Source organism: Psammomys obesus, unplaced genomic scaffold (assembly GCF_907164565.1).
Source record: "Psammomys obesus unplaced genomic scaffold, mPsaObe1.curated_primary_1811, whole genome shotgun sequence".
NCBI lineage: Eukaryota > Metazoa > Chordata > Mammalia > Rodentia > Muridae > Psammomys > Psammomys obesus.
In genome coordinates this window covers 1,658,522-1,666,989 of record NW_026596147.1, presented here as the reverse complement: position 1 = coordinate 1,666,989, position 8,468 = coordinate 1,658,522, and the positions used below count along the sequence as shown (strand labels likewise).

Here is an 8,468-nt window from a genome sequence, read left to right as displayed (position 1 = left end):
ATCTGAGGACACTCAACCCTACCCGGTACTCTCTTGGGATCAGCAAAGGTAGATTCTACCGCTAGGCTGCTTCTGGCAGAGAGATCTGGGCCCGGGATCTGGGATTGAGTACACTCATCCTAACTCTTTCCCGCGCCACCCAGGGACCAGTCAACATAACCCCTCCTGGCAGAGGGAAAGGACAAAGAGGCAGCACACAGGAAAGGTGGACACCGAGTCCTTTGGCCACAGTGTCACAGAGCTGACTGTTGGCCTACCTGTGCACTTCCGCAGCAGGACCAAATCAGAGAGTAGTGAGCAAGGGGAACTCCTGTGCATTCCAACTGGTCCTGCAAGAGAGTGAGTGAGCCTTCTAGGGAGAGATTGCCCCAGACCCAGGGCCTCTCCACAGAAGCAACCAGATGAGATCCCTGCCACCCACACCCCTAGTGTGGGCAGCATAGGGATTCTTGGGATAGCGACCCTAACATTGAAGCCTCTGCCTTGCGGGTCCACCAGGGTAATCCAGACAAACAATCCCTGGATCTCAGTCAGAACTGCGTAATAGTGGCTTGCAGGCCACTGCAATAATCAGAGAATCCCCGCATGCACACTGCGCCTGCTAAAAGCACACGCGAATAGCGCCAGCGTCACATTCCTTACTTAGGCAAAACTGAAAACACAGTGCACACTCCCAAAGCAGTGAACCTCTCTCATCTTCCTGAAAAAACAGTCCAGAAAACAGAAAGAGAGGATCATAGCCCAAACTACAATCTCGAGGAACAACCAGTGAGGATTATAAATAACCAGATGGCTAGAGGCAGACGTAAGAACACTCCCAACAAAAATCAGGACATAATGACCTCACCAGCAACCCCACAAAACAATGGACACTTCAATTCACTAGACATACAAGAAAACGACCTCAAAACTATGTTTCTCCAGCTATTAGAGGCCCATAGAGATGAAATGAACAAAGCCCTCAGAGAAATAACCAAAGAAATCGAGACTAAGCAAGAGGAAACAAATCGTGCTCTCAGAGAAATGACCACGAAAATTGAGGCAAACAGAGAAGAAATGGACAAAGCTCTCAAAGAAATGTCCACAAAAATGAAGGCAAATAAAGAAGAAATAAACAAAGCTCTCATAGAAATACAGGCAATTATAGCCAAAGTAGTAGAGGCACAATTAGTGATACATAGAGAGGAAACGGACAAAAAAATAGAAGCTATCATTGAAAAGCAGGAGTCCACATTCAAACAGATGAAGGAAATGGTGCAAGACATGAAAACAGAATTAGACTCAATAAAGAAAACACAAATAGAGAAAAACCAGGAGCTGGAGAACATAGAGAAAAGATCAGGCACTACAAAGGTAAGCATCACCAACAGAATACAAGAGATCGAAGAAAGAATCTCAGGAGCCGAAGATACACTTGCGGAAATTGACATGTCTCTCAAAGAAAAAATAAAACCAGAAAAGTTCCAAACACAAACATCCAAGAAATCAAGGACACCATGAAAAGATAAAACCTAAGAATAATAGGAGTAGAAGAAAAAGAAGACATCAGGCTCAAAGGTCCAGAAAATATTTTCAAGAAAATTATAGAAGAAAACTTTCCCAACTTAAAGAAGGAGATGGCCATAAACATACAAGAGGCCTACAGAACACCAAGTAGACTAGACCAGAAAAGAAATTCTTCACGTCACATCATAGTCAAAACACTGAACCTACAAAACAAAGAAAAAATTCTAAAAGCAGCAAGGGAAAAAGGCCAAGTAACATATGAAGGTTGACCTATCAGAATCACACCAGATTTCTCAACAGAAACTATGAAAGCCAGAAGGGCCTGGACAGAAATCATACAGTCCTTAAGGGACCACAGATTCCAACCCAGACTACTATACCCAGCAAAACTTTCAATCGACATAGACAGAGAATTCAAGATATTCCAAGACAAAACCAAATTTAAACAATATCTACATAGTAACCCCGCTCTACAGAAGTTACTAGAAGGGAAACTCCAAACCAAAGAAAACAACTACATCGAAGGAAACAGAGGAAATAGATAACTACACAACAACAACAACAAAAAAAAACAAAAGAAGACAAGCAATGAAACTCAGTGACACCACCAACACCACATCTAAAGTAAGTAACAATTGTTGGTCACTAGTTTCTATCAACATCAGTGGACTCAACTCCCCAATTAAAAGACACAGACTAACAGAATGGTTGCGGAAACAGGATCCATCATTCTGTTGCATCCAAGAAACACACCTATGCAACAAAGATAAACACTACCTCAGAGTAAAGGGCTGGAAAAATGTCTTTCAAGCAAATGGTTCCAGAAAACAAGCAGGAGTAGCTATCCTAATATCTAATAAAATAGACTTTCAACCCAAGTTAATCAAAAAAGATAAGGACAGCCACTATATTCTAATCAAAGGAAAAATCCACCAAGAGGACATCACAATTTTGAATATCTATGTCCCAAATACAAGAGCACCTACATTCGTAAATGAAACAATATTAAAGCTTAAATCACACATTGATCCTAATACCCTAATAGTGGGAGACTTCAACACTCCACTCTCACCAAGGGACAGATCAACTAGACAGAAAACAAATAGGGAAATAAAAACACTTACAGAGACCCTAAATCAAATGGACCTAATAGACGTCTACAGATCTTTTCATCCAAACTCAAAAGAGTATACCTTCTTTTCAGCACCTCATGGAACCTTCTCCAAAATAGACCATATAGTTGGTCATAAAGAAAGACTCAACAGATACAAAAAGATTGAAATAATCCCTTGTATTCTATCTGACCACCATGGACTTAAGCTGGACCTCAACAACAACAGAAATAACAAACACCTTACATACACATGGAAACTGAACAACTTGTTACTCAACGACAGCTGGGTTAAGGAAGAAATAAAGAAAGAAATTAAAGACTTCATAGAACTCAATGAAAATGAAGGCACAACATACCCAAATTTATGGGACACATTGAAAGCAGTGCTCAGGGGGAAATTTATAGCACTAAGTGCCTGCAAGAAGAAATTCGTAACATCACATACAAACAACTTAATGGCCCAACTGAAAACCCTAGAAAAAAAAGAAGCAGATACACCCAAGAGGAGCAGAAGGCTGGAAATAATCAAACTCCGGGCTGAAATCAATCAATTAGAAACAAATAAAACTATTCAAAGAATCAATGAAACAAAAAGCTGGTTCTTTGAGAAAATCAACAAGATAGACAAACCCTTAGCCAAACTAACTAAAAAGCAGAGAGAATCTATCCAAATCAACAAAATCAGAGATGAAAAGGGTGACATAACTACAGACACAGAGGAAATTCAAACAATCATTAGGTCATACTACAAAAGCCTATATGCCACAAAATTTGAAAACCTAAATGAAATGGACAATTTTCTTGATAGATTCCATCTTCCAACATTAAGTCAAGATCAGGTAGAAAGACTGAACAGCCCTATATCCCCCAAGGAAATTGAAGCAGTCATTCACAGTCTCCCCTCCAAAAAAAGCCCTGGGCCAGATGGTTTCAGCGCGGAATTCTACCAGACCTTCAAAGAAGTGCTCACACCAATTCTCCTCAAACTATTCCACAAAATAGAAACAGAAGGTACATTACCAAACTCATTCTATAAAGCAACAGTCACCCTGATACCTAAACCACACAAAGACCCAACAAAAAAAGAGAACTTCAGACCTATCTCTCTTATGAACATTGACGCAAAAATACTCAATAAAATACTTGCAAACCGAATCCAAGAACACATCAAAGATATCATCCACCACGACCAAGTAGGCTTCGTCCCAGGCATGCAAGGGTGTTTCAACATACGGAAATCCATCAATGTAATCAACCACATAAACAAACTGAAGGAGAAAAACCACATGATCATCTCCTTAGATGCTGAAAAAGCATTTGACAAATTCCAACATCCATTCATGTTTAAAGTCTTGGAGAAATCAGGAATACAAGGCACATATCTAAACATAGTAAAGGCAATATACAGCAAGCTTATAGCCAACATCAAACTCAATGGAGAGAAACTTAAATCAATCCCACTGAAATCAGGGACAAGACAAGGCTGCCCACTCTCTCCCTACCTCTTCAACATAGTACTTGAAGTCCTAGCCAGAGCAATAAGACAACTAAAGGAGATCAAGGGGATACAAATCGGAAAGGAAGAGGTCAAAGTGTAACTATTCGCAGATGATATGATAGTATATATGAGCGACCCCAAAAATTCAACCAGAGAACTCCTTCAGCTGATAAACACCTCCAGCAAAGTGGCAGGATACAAAATCAACTCAAAAAAAATCAGAAGCCCTCCTGTATACCAAAGACAGAAGGGCCGAGAAAGAAATTAGGGAAACAACACCCTTCACAATAGCCACTAATAACATAAAGTACCTTGGAGTGACACTAACCAAGCAAGTGAAAGACCTGTTTGAGAAAAACTTCAAGTCTCTGAAGAAAGAAATTGAAGAAGATCTCAGAAGATGGAAAGATCTCCCATGCTTATGGTTTGGTAGGATTAACACTGTGAAAATGGCCATCCTGCCAAAAGCAATCTACAGATTCAATGCAATTCCCATCAAAATACCAAATCAATTCTTTACAGAACTTGAAAAAAAGATTCTCAGCTTCATATGGAGAAACAAAAAACCCAGAATCTCCAAAACAATCCTGTACAACAACAGATCATCTGGAGGTATCTCTATCCCCGATCTCAACTTGTACTACAGAGCAATAGTAATAAAAACTGCATGGTATTGACATAAAAACAGAAAGGAGGATCCGCATAGAAGACCCAGAAATAAACCCACACACCTATGAATACTCGATTTTTGACAAAGCAGCCAAAACCATTCAATGGAAAAAATCGAGCATCTTCAACAAATGGTGCTGGTCCAACTGGATGTCCACATGCAGTAAAATGAAAATAGATCTATATTTATCACCCTGCACAAAACTAAAGTCCAAGTGGATCAAAGACCTCAACATAAAACCAGAAACTCTAAATCTGTTAGAAGAAAAAGTGGGGAACAGCCTAGAACTCATTGACACAGGAGACAACTTCCTGAACAGAACACCAACAGCACAGGCTCTAAGAGCAACAATCAATAAATGGGACCTCATGAAACTGAAAAGCTTCTGTAAAGCAAAGGACACTGTCATCAAAACAAATAGACAGCCTACAGATTGGGAAAGAATCTTCACTAACCCTTTATCTGACAGAGGACTAATATCGAGTGTATACAAAGAACTAAAGAAGCTGAAAAGCAGCAAACCAAGTAATCCAATTAAAAAATGGGGAACAGAGCTAAACAGAGAATTCTCAACAGAGGAATATCGAATGGCAGAGAAACACTTAAAGAAATGCTCAACCTCATTAGCCATCAGGGAAATGCAAATCAAAACGACCCTGAGATATCACCTTACACCCATCAGAATGGCCAAGATGAAAAACTCAAGGGACAACACATGCTGGAGAGGTTGTGGAGAAAGGGGAACCCTCCTCCACTGCTGGTGGGAATGTAAACTGATACAACCACTCTGGAAATCTATCTGGTACTTTCTAAGACTATTAGGAATAGCGCTTCCTCAAGATCCAGCCATACCACTCCTAGGCATCTACCCAAAAGAGGCTCAAGTACACAAAAGGGATATTTGCTCAACCATGTTCATAGCAGCATTATTTGTAATAGCCAGAACCTGGAAACAACCCAGATGTCCATCAACGGAGGAATGGGTACAGAAATTGTGGTATTTTTACACAATGGAATACTACTCAGCAATCAAAAAGGAGGAAATCATGAAATTTGCAGGCAAATGGTGGGATCTAGAAAAGATCATCCTGAGTGAAATATCCCAGAGGGAGAAAGACAAACACGGTATATACTCACTTATATAGACCTATAAGATATGATAAACATAATGAAATCTATACACCTAAAAAAGATAATCAAGAGAGCAGACATGGGGTAAGATTATCAATCCTCGTTTAGAAAGACAGATGGGATGCGCATTGAACATATGACAGGAGTCTACTGAGTGCATTTGAAAGACTCTAACTAGCAGTGTTTTCAAAGCAAAGACTCATGACCAAACCTTTGGCAGAGTACCGGGAATCATAAGAAAGAAGGGGAGTTAGTCTGATGAGGAAAGGATAGGAGCTCCACAAGGACCAAACATATCCGGGCACAGGGTCTTTTCTGAGACTGACATGCAACCAAGGACCATGTATGAATGTAAGCTAGAACCTCTGCTCAGATGTAGCCTGTGGTAGCTCAGTAACCAATTGGTTTCCCGTAGTGAGGGGAACAAGGACTATTTCTAACAGGAACTCAATGACTGGCTCTTTGACCTCCCCACCCCCCAAGGGAGGAGCAGTCCTGTTAGGCCACAGAGGAGAGCTTTGCAGCCAGTCCTGAAGATACCTGATAAAACAGGATCAGATGAATGGGGAGGAGGTCCCCCCTATTAGTGGACTTGGCAAGGGGCACGGTGGAGATGAGGGAAGGAGGGAGGGACTGTGAGGGAATGAGGGATTGGGACACGGTTGGGATACAGAGTTAATAAAATGTAACTGATAAGAAAAAAATAAAATTTAAAAAAATCATATCATAGATAAAAAGGACTTAACAGAAAGTTAAATATTAATCCATCTAGCAAGCGAAGAATAAACAATCTTAGGACCCATGGAGCATATTTATTTATTTATTTATTTGTTTATTATTTACTTTACATCCCAATTGTAGCATTGACCATCCTCTCCTCCAGGTCCCACCTTTCTTCCCACATCCGCATATCTTTCCTCCTTTCCTCCTCAGAAAAGGGGAGCCCCCTCTTACCTTCCTATCCCAGCACATCAAGTTTTATCAGAACTGAGCACTCCTCTTCCATGGTGGCCTGGCAAGACATCCCCACCTGGAACAAGTGAGCAAAAGCTTGCAAGAGTGTCTTTGTCAGAGATAGCTCCTCCTCCACTTACCCACGTGAAGATCAAGTTGTCCATCATGTACATATGTATATGTGGCCTAGGTCAAGTCATTGAGCTTTTTCTGAGAGAAATCAAATATTAGGACAAAATGGAATTCTTAACAAATATAGGAAAAGAGCAGTATTATTAGTATTCTATCTGATCACAATAAAGTGAAAGTACAAATCAATAATACAAGACAATTTCAAACACACAAACTCTAAGATATTAAATAATACAACCCACTGAATGATGAATGGGTCATTGCATATACAAAAAATTGAAAAATAAGAATAAAAAAAATAACATGTAAATGCCCATCAGATACAAGGAAATCAGTCATAAAGAAAAGCCTGTGGGTACAAGTGCCAATATTTTTAAAATGAGAGGGATCTCACATAATTAAAACTAAAGGCTTTCTTTAACCAAGAACAAGCAAAACCCTACTTTTGTAGTTGAAAATAAATAATTCAGGGAAGAATGAAAGGATAGCATTAAAAAATTAAAATAATTGGTGAAGCATAGAGTTTGTTTTTGAAAAGATACATAAGATTGACATACTGTGAGCCATACTTAAGAAGTGAGAAGATATAATTGACTGAAATGAGAGATGAAAAGTGAATCATTCTGAGAGATATGAATAACATTCAAAACACAATTAGAACATACATTTATATAAACATTCCCCAACGGTAAAAAAAATGGAATTTGATGAAATTCTAGAGGCATATGGCCTACCAAAGTAAACCTAGGTGACGCCACAACTAGACATCTTATGCCTCCAAGTATAACCTCTAATGTCAGAAATGTGCAATTTCTTGCTGAGTCATTTGCCAAGCAAGTTCAAAACATCACAAGGTATTGAGAAGGCTATTGGTTACTTTCTACAACCTGAAGGTAAGGTCCAATTGCTGAAGACAATACTTGTGTCATCCAACATAGAGAAGTCAAGCCGGTGCCCAGCTAGGAGCTTCACCCTTACAGACTAGTGTTCATGGTAGGGAGAGGCACTCTGTACATTACAGGGGAAAGGTAATCATCCATACCAACCAGCTACAAACCCTGTGACCTACAAAAGTAACTTGCCTGCGAGATACACTAACATAATCACAGTACAAGTGCCATGGAAATACTCAACCACTTTTTGAAAAAAAAAAAATAGATCTGATGCCCACTTTATGAGATGTAACTCATACAAGACATTCCATAAGATGTAACTCATACCAGACACTGATAAAGTGGTCAGGAACTGAAGTTAGGTGGGTCATTGGGCCTACTAGAAAATCTAATACTATTATCCTGATAAAGGAACACAGCAATAAAATGACTCCTCTATACTGCTATACACATAGGATCAATACCTTACTTAATCCTCACAAGAGAAGCTCCTTCTTGCAGTAGATGGAGATTAACACAGAGCCTGACAACTGGACAGTGTGCAGAAAGTGAGAGACTTTGAAGGACTTT

General features: G+C 39.7%; 1 pseudogene; it reads right to left on the bottom strand.

Moving 5' to 3' along the window:
- The window catches only part of LOC129666448 (disintegrin and metalloproteinase domain-containing protein 25-like), a 91,397-nt pseudogene extending 84,360 nt beyond the window's left edge, over positions 1 to 7,037 (bottom strand).
- Positions 7,038 to 8,468: the final 1,431 nt, after the last annotated feature.